General features: G+C 34.1%; 1 pseudogene; it reads right to left on the reverse strand.

Annotated features, from left to right (window-relative positions):
- Window positions 1-15,238: 15,238 nt before the first annotated feature.
- On the reverse strand, window positions 15,239-15,496 carry LOC111160852 (annotated as a pseudogene).
- Window positions 15,497-15,852: the final 356 nt, after the last annotated feature.

Consider the following 15,852-nt stretch of genomic DNA (forward strand, 5'->3'; position numbering starts at 1 on the left):
TATAAATCTCCTATGTCATTATGATTCTTTTGTTTAGACAACCTTTGGACTCCTAACAACTGAAAGCACTGAAGATCAGTTGATGTTGCATTGGGCAGCAACCCCTATAACTTTGCCACTTCATAAATGAATATACTTACTGCACATTATCTCAAGAATCTGATTGTTCAGTCTTTAAAAATTAAAACAAAAACAAAATCAAACCTTGCCTAGACTATATAATTTAACTGTGCTATCCTTAGTCCATCACTTTTTTGTTTTGTTTTGTTTTGTTTCCCCTCACCATGATAATTCTTTTTTTCTTTTTTAAGATTTTATTTATTTATTTGACCGACAGATCACAAGCAGGCAGAGAGGCAGGCAGAGAGAGGAGAAAGCAGGCTCCCTGCCGAGCAGAGAGCCTGATGTGAGGCTCAATCCCAGGACCCTGGGATCATGACCTGAGCCCAAAGCAGAGGCTTTAACCCACTGAGCCACCTGGCGCCCCACCATGATAATTCTTTTACTCAGCTTGCTTGGGTCTCAATTAAATCTCTCTATTCTCTTACACTTGGCTAAACACCTTATTGTAGTGTTGTTGATGCAATTCTGTTTCTTTGTCTTTTAATTACCCAGTGCTATATCCTCCTACAGACCAGTGTATTCCAAGAATTGAGCAGAATTATCGTCAAATGCTTCATGCTCAGTAAATATTTGTCGAACAATTAAATAAAAACTAACTTCAAAAAGCCTTTACACCAGTATAAATGACAATCTATTTTTTTGAGATTTCTAGGTCCTTGTTTGATCTTGCTCTAATTAAGTTGATGTCAGAAATATTCCCTCTGAAAGCCACCTCTCACATGAAAACTCAGTTCCCTCTATTTGCCTCTATTCCATTTGTCCTTTAAGCCCAAACCCCATTTATTTCTACCAGTAGAGCAAAGAAGCAATGATTGAACTAATGGAATATTAAAGATTAAACTCAAGAATCACTTCTTGATGAATAGATGGCAAACTGATATTTGAAAGAGAAATAAAAAATGGATTCTGATGCAAATCTCGTATTGTGCATCTTTAGCTCACTTAATGAAAGGTGGTATTGACTTAATTTGGTTAATAATTTTGGATAAGTAGAGCTCTCAATTAAAATAGCACAGCCCAAGGGGGAAAAAAAATCATATTCTGAAGAAAAATTGTCAAGGTTGAAACCTTTCCCTGACTAGAATGTCTGTCTACCCACCCTGGCATTAATTACCCTTGTCAATTAACAAAATAGTTATGACAATAATTTAAATTTTCAGTAAGCATGTGATCCAATCCAAATATTTCTCATTATTCCCTGTTGCCTACTCAGAAACATTTATCAGAAAGTCTACATAGAATTTGAAAATAGAAAGGAACTTGGAGGTCATTTTGTTCATAACTACTCATCCAAAATTCATCCAATCTCTTCCTTAACATCATCTCAAGCTAATATCACCTTAATTCAAACCCACCCAGGCATGGGAATTTACTTAATCATAACACAGTATCTATGATTGGACAACTCAAAATGATTTGAAATTGCTTATATGAAACTCAACACTGCTATCTTTTCAGTGATGCTGTTCTACCCCCTAGAGTTTAGAACAACACTTTGTAATACATATTTGTAACACCTGATAATCTTTCTAATATATAGATATGGCTATCAGGTATCCCGTGAGTTCTCTTTTTTATAGTCTAGCCATAAACAGGCAGAATTTTCAAAACATAGTTTCTTTAAACAAGCTATATTTTGCGTGTCTCTGTGTCTGTGTTCTAACATTAAAAGTTCAAGTTCAGAAGAGATTAGGATCTTCCAGATAGATCTAGTTAATTCACATTCAATGGCCGCGTTATAGAAAAATATACATACAAACACAGTTTATTTCTTCTTTTTTTCTGTACGTGAATAGCATAATCATCATCTCACCTTAAAAATTATTCCTCTATTTATGTTTTTATCTTTTCTATAGCTAAGACCTCTTTCTGTCTTTGTTCTAGGAAAAAAAAAAACAGATATTACAGAAGACCAGTTTTTGTTTGTTTGTTTGTTTTTGTTTTTGTTTTTTAATGCAGTGACTTCCAAATGCAATTCATAAGTCATCGCAGATTTGGGCTGTTTCCATCAGCATTAACGGTGGGGTAAATGAGAAAAAAAATCTAATTTCCTTGAATTTACCTGGATTTGTTATTGTGTTTTTCTGTTTGTTTTTGTCATCTTTTTCTGAGACAATACAGAAAAATTCAGAAAAGGGAATAGGTAAGAATATCAAAACAACAAATTGATAGCTCTGTGACTTGATAAGAAACTAATTTCTCCAAGTTTCAGTCTTTCTCTAGTTGGAAAGTAGGCTGATTTATTACTATTTTGCAATAATTCCTGTATGTATGAAAAGAAGTAAAGAATGAATGCAGGGGTATCTGGGTGGCTCAATCGGTTAAGTGTCTGCCTTTAGCTAAGGTCATGATCCCAGGGTCTTGGGATGAAGTCCCTCGAGGGACTCCCTGATCAGTGGAGAGTCTGCTTCTTCCTCTCCTTTTGAAACCCCCTTTGTGTTCTCTCTCACCATCTCTCTCTCTCAAATAAATAAATAAAATCTTTAAAAAAATGTATGCAAACAGTATAAATAATAGGGGGCACATCAAGAAAAATTAAAGAACACATTATCATTGTTATTACCACATACAGTGTATAAAGTTAAATTAGTAGGATATTTTATGTTAAATAGTTTGATTTTTGAATTATTTAAGAAACAAATATTTCTCTTTTTTTAGATTATATTTATTTATTTGAGAGAGAAAGATAGAGAAACTGGCAGAGAATATGTGTGGGGAGGAGCGGGTGAAGCAGGCTCCCTGCTGGGCAAGGACCTAGATGCGAGGCATTCCCAGTACCCTGGGACCATGACCACAGCTGAAGGCGAATGGTTATAAATCTGAGATACCCAGACCAAGGAACAAATATTTCAAAAGAATATCTCTTTCTTAATTTGCTTAAAACTTATTCATTGTAAGTTGTCATATGTATGAAGAGAGAACTGTGCATATTACCAATAAGCACTTAGAAGACAAGACATTTTGATGCAGTCATTTGGGCACTTATGTCTATTATGTGAAAGTTTTTTTTTTTTTAAGATTGTATTTATTTATTTATTTATTTGAGAGAGTCAAAGAGAGTAGAAGCAGTAGGGTGGGGGAGGGGTAGAAGGACAGGGGAAGCAAACTCCCCACGGAGCAGAGAATCCAATTCAGGACTTGATCCTAGGACCCTAAGATCATGACTGGAGTCAAAGTCAGATGCATAACTGACTGAGCCACCCAGGTGCCCCTTATATGTGAAAGTTTTAAAAACTATATGAAAGTTGTAGAATTTTGGGACACCTTAGTGATTCAGTTGGTTAAACATTGGGCTGTTGATTTTGGCTCAGGTTATGATCTCAGTGTCCTGACACTGAGCCCCATACCAGCTCCACACTCAGCAGGGAGATTCCTTAAGGATTTTCTCCCTCCTTGCCCTCTGCTCCTCCACCATCTCCCCTACCCCACTCTCAGCCATTCTTTCTTTCTTTCTTTCTCTCAAATAAATAAATAAATCTTTGAAAAAAAGGGGAAAAAAAGGTTGTAGAACTTTTAAAGCCACGTGGTATGAACCACAGACACCCTCACCGTACCTCATTTCTTACTCCATCCCTGACCCATACCACACTTTTTCGTTCATTTTTAAGCTGGGGAGGGTAAGATCACTATTATGGTAATGCTCAACGGTAGATTTGGGTTGGATACCCTGAGAGGGGATGCTATTTTGACTCTGTGTAATAACACATGGAGTGTGTGGGTCCCACATACATCCTGCCAGAACAGCTGAAAATGTACACGAAAGGTATACCAGAAGTCTCATCCATCCTCTTCTATGTTCTATGTTCAGGATGATGCTATAGTTTTCAAAATGTTGCAGAGATGGATTAAAATGTGCAGTGCTTTCAAAGAACATTTGAGGGCGCCTGGGTGGCTCAGTGGGTTAAGCTGCTGCCTTCGGCTCAGGTCATGATCTCAGGGTCCTGGGATCGAGTCCCGCATCGGGCTCTCTGCTCAGCGAGAAGCCTGTTTCCCTCTCTCTCTCTCTCTCTCTCTGCCTGCCTCTCCATCTACTTGTGATCTCTCTCTGTCAAATAAATAAATAAAATCTTAAAAAAAAAAAGTTATCAAAATAACTTTATTTAAAAAAAAGAACATTTGAGATAATGAAAAGGGCAGTGTAGACCTCCCTAATATGCTACTCTCTCAGGGAGCTAAGGTTAGACTTCCAGGAATGATGTGAATCAATAATAATAATAGACTTCTGAATCCAGAGATCACACCTTTTGCCAAAACTATGAACTCTAATATAATATAGTGAAGGGTAACAATATGCCACCCCAAAATATGTCACTTGAGAACAAGGATTATTTTGAGCTAAGGGAACTTGAAAAATAGTTGCAAGAAAGGTGTCTTAATTTCCTCTTTCTTCCTGAAATTAGGAAATAAAAGTCCCACAGGACATAAGCCCTCCCTTACCAGGAGAAAACAAATATTCTTTGAAAGGGAGTCAAACCCAAGAAAATTCTGTAAATAAAAATTATTAAATATATATTTTTAAATTTCACCTTCACCTTTCCATATATTTTTGTTACTTGTCCTTAATTGCCTGTCTTTGTTCAACTTAATACAAAATAGCATTTAGCTTTTGCCTTTCCTTTGAGTCTTCATTTTTTAATGTAGTTTCTTATGTCATGTAAAACTTGTATTAAGCACATGTGTGTGTCTTTCTTCTGCTAATCTGTCTTCTATCAATTTAATTTTCAAACCCAGTAAGAAGCCCAAAGGGGATAAAGGTAAAGTGTGTGCCTTCCTTACAATAGTATAGCAGAGTTAAAATTATGTTTCTGCTCCTGCCACTATACTACCCTTGTTCTCAGGCTAAGGGTACTGAATTTCTTTATTTATTTTTCAGGGTGTTGGAAAGTATTAATTACAGGTGTTGGATGGGCAACGCATTTTTTTTTAAAGATTTTATTCATTTATATGACAGAGAGAGACACAGTGAGAGAGGGAACACAAGCAGGGAGACTAGGAGAGGGAGAAACAGGCTTCCCACCAAGCAAGGAGCCCAGTGTTGGGCTCAATCCCACAACCCTGGGAACATGACCTGTGCAGAAGGCAGACACTTAACTGACTAAGCCACTCAGGCACCCCAGTCCTTTTACTTTTTTAATCATTTGTCATCTTCCCAGAACACACACACACACACACACACACACACACACACACACACCACTGCTTATTAAAGCAGACTTGAAATGCATTTACAAAGATTTTTAGCAAAAATAATGAAAATATCAAAATTTCTATGGCCTAAAATATGAAGCTTCAGTTGTCTGAAAAGTTAGTTTTTATGAAACACATCACTCTATCACTGATAAATAACTGAGGCATTGCTAGGAACAAGAAAATGAACGAAGTGAGTCACCAAATGCTATGTGTGAACATGTTTTTAAAACTTGTGTCTAATTTATGTTTGCAAAAGATTCATATCACCTGGATTTTACATCTGGAAATAGTCATTTCAGCTAGTTCTAGTTTAAAAGGATGAATTCAACATTGACAGAATTGAGGGGATGTTGGATCCATATACTTCCACACTGAATTTAATGCTTACTTGGATTCAGTTAAAGCTAATTGAAACAAAGCCTGTCACATCACTGGCTGAAAAGTTATTTGTCAAAATTAACACAGCGGTGTACCTAGAAGTTAGATACGACATTCCTCGAGATGCAATGTGATTAAAAAAACACTGATTTGAAGTACAAATTGTCACACAATGAAGACATTCCGAAATAGGTTCCCAAAATACAAAGGAAAAAAGGCAAAGGGAAGAGTAATTTAAAAGAAAGTGAAACCCTACCAATCATATGTCAATCTTAATGAACTTGCAATCTCTCAAGATCTCTTTCCCAAATTTTCTACAATTTTTAAGAGCTTAGAGATGTACATACAAGATTATATATATTTTTTCACATATGGAATACACACTTAATTATTCTAATGTTTTTATTGTGAAAGTAATATTCTCATGTGCTGCTGGTGGAAGTACAAATTGGAGCAAATATCTCAATGTAATTTTGATAAATAGATGATAAACAGTAAATGTGAATATAAATATTTAAGGTACTTTTTCCCAACTTCCACTTCTGAGACTCAGTGCAAAAAATACAGAATGATTTTATTCAATTTTATTTATTATTATAAAAAATTTAAGACATTCTAAATATCCCACCTATACTGTTCCTAAGAAAAGGCATATAATCGCAAAGGTCTATCAAGATTTATTTTGAAATAAAACTAAATACATACCTACTTTTAAAGGAAAAACATTCATAATCAAATTTTCTTGATTGATATAAAATGTAAAAATCACTTTCTTTTGGTAAGATTTGTTAAATTGGAGATTAATTCTTAGCATGAAACCCAGAGAATGATTTAAATGAATTATTTTTTCTGTCAGTTTATTTCCATCAGTGACAAAAATTTTGATTCCCATGAAAATAATAACTAGAATGGAAATAATACTCTCAATACTACTTCCTACAATTTGGTGTATTCTGAGCCAGTCGTTTCAAAGTCACTTATTTCTAAGCCCAAACATTTTGTTCCTCTGATTGTTGAAATCAAAACAGTTTATTCTTAATGAGATTCTTTTTTTTTCGAAGAATTTATTTATTTATTTGACAGAGAGAGATCACAAGTAGGCAGAGAAGCAGGCGGGGGGTGGGGGCGGAGCAGGCTCCCCACTGAGCAGACTGGATCCCAAGACCCTGAGATCATGACCTGAGCTAAAGGCAGAGGCTTAATCCACTGAGCCACTAGGATGCCCCTCTTAATGAGATTCTATAAAAACTTTGTCACATTCAGGCAGTGGTTTTCAGTGTTTGGGAAGCACAATTCTATTACTATTGGGAAGCACTATTACTATTATTATCTGTTATCTGTATGCCATCTTTGTCATCATCACCCTTATCTCCATTATCATGATCATTACCATTTGCATTGATTTTATTTTATAGAACACAAATTATGCTAAATTTATTTACATGGATTTTTTTTCAATTAATGTTCACTTTAACTTTATGAGAGATCTATACACTAATTGTCACTACTCACAAAGAGTACCAGAGGCTTAGCAGAATTATCTAAGATCAAATACAAATAAATGTCAGAGGGCTCCAGAAGCCTGCAGTTGGATCTTGCTTTATTACTTGTGCTTCAGAACAATTAGAGCAACATCTGGTTGAATACATTTTCTAACTCACCTATTTCACCTATCTATTCTGACATTAAAGCAAACTAGCTTCCATGAAGCACTCAGATATAGGTTAATGTGAAACATAAGGACATCTAAACATATTCTCACTAATTAGATTACCTCAGGAATAAATTGCTGTAAACTTCAGCAACTTGGTTGTGAAAGATGTAAGTGTATACATGTATGCATGTAGAGGGAAGAGTAGCTTAGTCAATAAATTATATTAGAACTTTTCAAGCATTGATGTTTTCAGAGGCTACAGATTCATTACAATAGTATTTTCTTCCATCTTAAGTTATAAAATCTTCTCATTTCCACACTCTTTCCAGTTTGGGGAATTTGCCAGGGTTTCTGGGAGAAAAGAAGAAAGTCTGTCTGATACATTCTTCTTACAGCAAGTCAGGAGTCCAGGAACAACTTTTGAATATTATACTTTATAGCATAAATCTTATATGAATATAGTCATATGCAACTGAAATTGCCACAATAACTATGATAAAGTGAAGTATTAGCACAAGTGTAATTAATTGAGGGTTATTCATTTCAGTTTAGGTTTATTTAGAAAATATAGATCTTTTATTTAATTTAATAACATTGCATTTTGTTGTGTGACTGTTAGACACATAAAATGTAAAAAACACCTCTTGTCTTGTTTTAACACATGAGTGTAGGATGCCACTTTTTCTTTGGTATGTATGCCCGTCCTGCAATTTTCTCCCTTTCCTATAAATGTTTATTGTCGTGGTTGCTTTTTGTCATTCTATACAAGTGTTTTCCTTTCATAAATAGCACTTGCCTTTTGAGTAAATAAAGTTTTGAACATTTTTGAAATATAACAACAGTGTTTTAATTACAAACATGAGATTTTTGATAATAGAGCTTATTCTTTTACATGTATTTGAGAGCAAGAAAGATTTCCATAGTGCTTTGAAGATGTTTGGCACATCATTATTCTATTAAAATGGCCCTACATTTTCAATCAGCTGTTTTTATGATGGAGAAACAGTTTTACATACAACAGACTACAAACAGCTATACATTTTTCTGTTAAGGTAAATAGATGAGTTGTAATAACGTATCGACATCATGATTTGGATCTATTTTGTCATATTCTTCACAAATTTTCCTTAAGATGAGATAAAACTCTTTAAAAATCTTAAAAAACAAAGAACAAGGTGGGCAAAGACCTGCCCCCTTTTAGAATCCCTTGGCAAAATGTATCCATGTTCTACTACCTGATGTCTAATATCTTCAGAACAACTTACATTTATGTAAGAACACATTTGTCTAAAAATCTTCACATAGACTCTCTTTTGATCCTCACAATAAAACCAACAAAGGTAGAGCAAGTTCTATTCCCCTTTTGAAAGTTGAGAAAACATATATGCAAAGGATTTATTTGCCCAAAGTCACAGAGTTAAATTTTAATGCAAAATCTGTTTCCTTTACCTTCTTTACCTTTATCTTCCTTCTCTGTGCATTGACCAAAAAATCACATAACCTCTAGGATATATATATATATAGAGAGAGACATATATGTGTGTTCTTATAGTAATACATGTAATATAAAGTAATATATATATTAATATAAAATATTATATAAAGTAATATATAATATATATTAATTATATATATATATATATATATATATATATACTATTAATAGCCAATTCTTGACCACAATTACTAGGTATTTGTTAACCAACTGCTTAATTATAGACTGTATATGCATGCCCTCTTTTAAATACCATAGCCAGATAGAGCTGATACTATGATCTGTGAATTACACATCAGAAGAAATCATAGCACACATTGGTAGGTTCACCTCTATTACGTCTATCATTAGCATTTACAGTCAGAGAAGAGTTGATTCTGTTGTAACTTTGTGTATAACAACTGGTATAGTCTTATATGTTGATAGTATGAAGATGAGTATTTTATGCTGTGGAAACCACAGTAGTTAAACCAAAACAAAGAGTTTGTTAACTGTTTAATATAATTCTTAATTAAACAGAGGATTCCAATAAAGAACAGCAATATATACTATAGAATACAGTCATCTGAAGTGGCCCATGGTCATTAGGCTCTTGTATTTCCCACTGGCTAAACATGTTTCATTTAAAAAAGTCAAACCCTCAGTGGGTTTATTGTTTTCCCTTGTATTAGGGAAATTCACTTGGGAAGTGAGTGCTGGCTATTGTTCTTTACAGTGTCATTCATTTACATTCCTGTAAGGATTCCCAGTGTTCTTGTGATGGGTGTTTGTTATGCTGGAAATGTAACCCAGCCAATTGTGCAGGAAAGATGATGAACTTTTTGAATACTGCTATTATTTATTTCAAGTAGACAGGCAAGCCATTCTCTCAGACGTAGACCTGTAGTTAACCTTACCCTGTGTATTTTTTCGTAAAGAGAAGAAACAATTCCAGGGAATGGCTAGGAGGGAACTTCCAGCAATTCTGACACCTGAATCTTTCAGTTGAAAAGTTGTTGAGGGTTGTTATACATATGTTAAATCAAGTATATTTTGCAGAATTTAGAAAAAGAGTAGTTTGTATCACTTATAATGTGGGAAACTTTTCTCTCAATTTGCTTCTCCTCTTAACTTTCTTTTCTTTTAGTTAATTTTCCTTTTACCACAGGATTGTAGGACTGAGCTACTGAATGTTGTCTCTAACCTTCAATTTCCCAAGAAAGGCTTTCTGTTTCTGTTCTGAATAACAAAATTTTCTCTCTATATATTCTCTTTGGAGCATCATATGGTACAATGGTTCCCAAACTTCAGTGTACATGAAGTTACACTTGAAACCTATAATCACAATGCAACATCCTGGACTACACTTTCATATTCCAAATCAGGTACTCAGGATGGCATCCAGGGATCTTTTAATAAAGAATATGTTTATGTAGTTTTTTGGGGAAGCACACTGAATTAGAAGAATCTAGAGCTTGGATTGAGAAACCATGGCCAATAAGCCAAGTCTATCCTGATGCTTGTTTCATTAAGTAAACTTGTACTGAAACACAGTCAAATTTGTTTGTTGACATGTTGTCTACACTCCACTTTTGTTACAAAGCAAAACTGAGTAATTATGACACAGACCTTATGGATTCTAGAACCTAAAATGTTTGCTCTCCCTTGACCTGCTGTCTAAAGTCCGGACATATATTTGTGTTATGTGTTCAGGCCCTTGTACTAAAAATCATCAAATACTAACATGACCAAAAATGAAATATTACCATCTCAGAGATACTAAACATCCATTTTAGCCTTCACATTCCTCCAACAAAGCTTCTCTTGCCATGAACCCTGATCTAAATGGACTGAAGTGAGAATAAAGGCAGCATTCCCTCATATGACCGTGCTAAGGTAATTGACTAGGTGGGCCTGTGTACATATTGTCTAACCCCTCTCCAACTCTAACTCTAATTTGGAAGGATGCTTTATTTCTGGAAGTAGCTAATGGTTTCTGGACATCCTGGTTAAAAAAAAAAAAAAGGAAAATAATTTTAGAACATATAGTTGACTGACCCTGTGCTTATCTCCTGGACTAGTCTTGATACTTAGAGAAAGTAAATCTTGGACAGTGCAGACATTTCAGCCTGCAACCATGAGCTGGATATATGTTATAAAATTACCTATTTGTGGTAACTGCATGTTGTTAATTGTTCTAAATGATTATCCCAATTTATGAACATTTTTGATCATTTAATTTAAATGTCTTCTCTGACCTCCAGGTATATAAACCTTTAACTTATAATTTCAAGCCCCATCCATTGTGCAGTGCTTACATTACAACCATCTTAAATGTCAAAAGATTACTGAAGAAAAATAAAACCTACCAAAATTTGATGACATATTTAAATCTATAAATGCAAGACATGCAATGAGCACTAAGTAGGGGAGGAATAAAAGAGAGAGAGAGAAAGAGAGAGACCACAAAGTGACATATAGTAATGAAATGGTCAAAAACAAATGAGTATTTTGAAAGTCACAAGAAAGGCACTGGTTACATACAAGAAAATCTCAATAAAATTATTAGCTGACTTCTCTTGAGAAGGTGAAGGTAAGAAGTTAGTGATATGGTAAGAATGCAGTGGGTTGGTAAGAAGACAGTGGGAAGTTAAGAAGGCAGTGGGATGATCTATTTAAAGTACTAAAGAAGAAAAAAATTTCAGAAAGTAAAAAATTCTATATCCATCAAAGTTTCCCTTCAAAGTTGAGGGAAAAGTCAAAAGATTCCAAGATAAACAACAAACCAAGGGAGTTTACTATCAATAGATTTGTTTTAGGAGAAATACAAAAGAAAATCCTTTAGTTTGAAATGAAAGAATGCTAGGCAATAACTCCAAGACATATGAGATTTAAACTCTCCAGTGAAAGTAAATACATAGGCAAATATAAAACTCAGTGTTATTGTTATTATGCTATTATTATATTAATATTACATAACATACATATTAATATAATTAATATTTTGTTAATTTTTAAAAGTTTTCTATAGCATTTAAAAGACAACTGTATAAAAATGTTTATGTATTCATGACATTAAGTACATAATCTATGAAGCTATAATGTGTGACAATGAAAAAGATCGGGGGGGTTAGGAATAGAGCTGTACAGAAGTAGCATTTTTGTATGAGGTTACACTTAAGTCAGTGTCAATTCATTTAGATAGTTTCAATTCAGTTAGATAGTTTTAACTTTGCAATATTGTATGTAATCCCCGTGGTAACTGGAAAAAAAATATCTATAGAATATTCATGAAAGGAGATGAAAAAAGAATCTAAATGTATCACTACAGGACCTCAGAAAAATGATGGGCTAGGAAGTTCCAGGCCCTCATTTCTCCATGAAAACAAACAAGCAAACAATATAAAGACCAAAGTAACTTTGTAGGAACATGAGATATCAGTCAAGTAGCAGCAACACCTAAGTGATTGCCTAAACATGATAAAGCCACATTCAACACAGCTGGAAACTGTGGCATTTTTGCTATCTTTAGTGCCACCCCAGGCCCAGTAAATCTTGGCAGAGTCACAGTCCCAGGCTCCACCCTCAGGATGAAAATACATAAATGAAACATGCTAGCACATTCTGGCTTTTTTGTTTGTTTGTTTGTTTTTAAGATTTTATTTATTTATTTGAGAGAGAGAGAGAACACAGGCAAGGGGAGAGGCAGAGGGAGAGGAAAAAGCAGATTCTTCACAGACCAAGGAGCCTGATGCAGGGCTTGATTCCAGGACCTCAAGATCACAACCTGAGCTGAAGGCAGATGCTTAACTATCTAAGCCACCCAGGCACCCCCATTCTGGCTTATTTATGAACTGCCAAAGAGACTGGTTTCTCTCTTTCCTGACTTAAAGCACTGATAGAAACAGTGGCAGTTTGAATATCAGAATGGAGGCCACTAAAAACAATGAAAGGTACTGAGGTAGGATACTGATTCAGGGAACTGTGTATCCATGCTTGCCTGGGACAAGAGATGCTAAGAAAAGGGATACAACAACACACCTGAGACTCTGAGAAGAAAAGCGATATTGTGAGGAAAATTAGGACATTTAAAAATAGCAATGTACACCAGAGAACTGGGAGGGGAAGAAAAACAAAACAAAACAAAACAAAAACAAAAAACACACAGCCACAGATTCAGGGAAGATATATCCTGCACAATTATTTGAAAAGACCCTGCACGTTCACTCCAAGCTGATTAGTGAATGCCAGACTGCAAAGATTGAGAAACATTCTTATTTTTCAAATGCCCAATTTTCAACAAAATATAAAACATACAAATAAACTGGGAAATAGCACTCATTTATACAAACAAAATAAATCAGAAACTGACCCTAAGAAAATTCAGCCTTCTCACTTACTTAATAAGGAATTTGAAAAACGTCCTTAAATATGCTTAATGAGCTAAAATAAAAAGTAAAGAAACTAAACATATTAAAACACAATATATTGGGGTACCTGTGTGGCTCAGTCAGTTAAGAGGCTGGCTCTTAATTTTGGATCAAGTCATGATCTCAGGGTCCTAGATCAAACCCCATATGGGGTTCCATGATCAGTGGGAGAGTCTGCCTAAGGATTCTCTCTCTGCCCCTCTACCAATTCTCTCTCTCTCTCAAAAATAAATAAAAATAAATAAATAAAACACAATATAATTAACCAAGTGAGAATATAAGCAAAGATACATAAATTATTTTTAAATGAATCAAACCAAAAATTTGAAGATGAAAAGCATAGCAACTGAATTGAAAAATTCAATAGAGGGGTTCAATAGCAGCCTAGAGTTCTTAGCATAAAAAAAATCAGGGAAATGAATTCAGATCATTTGAAATCATTGAGTCTGAAGAGCAAAAAGAAAAAAAAATGAAGTAAAGTCAACAGAACTAAGAGATATATGGGGCACCATCAAGTAGACCCCCATCTATGTCCTGGAAAGAGAGCATGAAAGGGGCATAAATTTACTTGAAGAAATAATGGCTGAAAATTTCCAAATTTGAGGAGATAAATACAAAAATACAAAAAGAGTCTAATAAAATGTAACTAGAAAAAAAACAAGGAAATTCGCACTGAGATATTATGATCAAATTGTCCAAAGTCATAAGAGAGAATCTTGGATGTCCTGAGAGAAAAATGTCTTATCATATGCAAAGGAAGCTCTATAAGATAATAAGCTGTCTTCTCAGCAGTAATCTTGCAGATAGAATGAAGTGGGATAAAATACTTAAAGTGCTGAGAGAAAAAAGTAACAAAAAAAAAAAAAACAATAATTCCATATCTAGCAAAAGTGTCCTTCAAAATGATGAGTAACTTAAGACTTTCCCAGATAAATAAAATTACTGGCTTCCATCAAAGCGAGTCCTTCAGGTTGGAAAAAAACAAAATAGTAGACAGTTCCTGATAGATGTAAATATATGAAACAATTTTAAAACTGTATTATTATAGATTTCTTTTTAACTACACTTTTATTCTTTCATAGAATTTAAAAGACAAAAAATATATGAAATGATTTTAGATCTATGTTAATGGGTACATACATATAAAGATGCAACTAGTGACATAAATAATGAAGTGGGGGAAGAAGCAGGAATATAAAAGGTAAATATTACTTAATGTGATTGAATTAAGTTGTTATCAATTAACATAGGTTGTTATAACTTTAGGATGCTTTATGTAATCCCTTGGCAATCGCAAAGAAAAATATGTAGAGAATATATAACAGAAATAATATTAATACAAGGAAGGTAAAACCAGAAGAAAGGAGGGACAAAAAAGCTGTAAGTCACAAACAAACAAACAAAAACCCAAAGGAGCAAGTCCTTTCCTATCATCAATTACTTTAAGTTTAAGCATATTAAGCTCTCCAATTAATACAGATTAGCAGAATGGATAGGAAAAAAACACAGTACCCAACTATATAATATCTACAAGAAACTTACTTTCGATCTAAGGAAAAACCTGTGCTCCAAATGAAACAAGAGGAAAAGATACTTCACACAAATTGTAACCACACAAAAACAGGAGTCATTATATTAATACTTTATAAATGAATTGTTTGTAAAATATATTATAAATTACAAATTTAGACATTACATGATAATGGAAGTGTTATTTCTTCAAAAGATACAATTACAAACCCATATACCCCAAACACCTGAGTTCCTTTATAATCTGAAGCCAACATTGGCACAACTAAAGGTAGCTATAGGATGCTCTACAATAATAGTGGAAGACTCCTATGTCTACTTTAAATAATGGATAGAACAACATGGAAGGTCAATAAAGAAATAGAAGATATCTATGACACTATTAATAAGCTAGCCCTAAAAGACATTTTTTAAAAATCCAAAATCTATTTATTGGGATAGTTTCCCACTCATTTTGATTTACCACTGAAAGTGCTGTTTCCATCTGAAGGAGCATCCTTCTGTGAGCCTAGCTTTTTGTCCTGTAGTCTGGAAAAGGAAAATGGAACAGCCAACACACAAAACCACCATTTCTGCATGCCTAATGATGGTGGTGATTTTGTAGCATCCTGGTCACTTCACATCCATGAAGTAAGGGTTGGGGCTCTGCAGCAGGCATTTCTTCTTGTTCTTCTTCTTTTTTGGGGACAGGTGGAAGAGGTCCTTCATGAAAGGCATGTATTTTAGGAAGGTAATCACTGCTGGAAAATCTGGACCTAAAAGACATTTATGAAATACTCAACTCAACAACAGTAGATTGGACAGTTTTCTGAAATACACACAGAATATTCTCTATGATAAGACCATGTGTGTAGTCACAATTCTTAATACATTTAAAATTTTTGAAAAAAAAAATAATATGTCTTTTCAATCACAAGGAATTAATTTAGAAATTGATAGCAGAAGGAAAGATGAAGGTCTAAAAATGTTTGGAAATTAAACAGTATTTCTTTAATGGTTCAAAGGTATCATAAGGAATTTAGAAAATATCTTGAGACAAATGAATATAAAAACACAGCATAATAATACTTATG

This window comes from Enhydra lutris, unplaced genomic scaffold (genome assembly GCF_002288905.1).
Source record: "Enhydra lutris kenyoni isolate GAN:26980312 unplaced genomic scaffold, ASM228890v2 scaffoldscaffold78, whole genome shotgun sequence".
In the NCBI taxonomy this organism is placed as follows: Eukaryota; Metazoa; Chordata; class Mammalia; order Carnivora; family Mustelidae; genus Enhydra; species Enhydra lutris.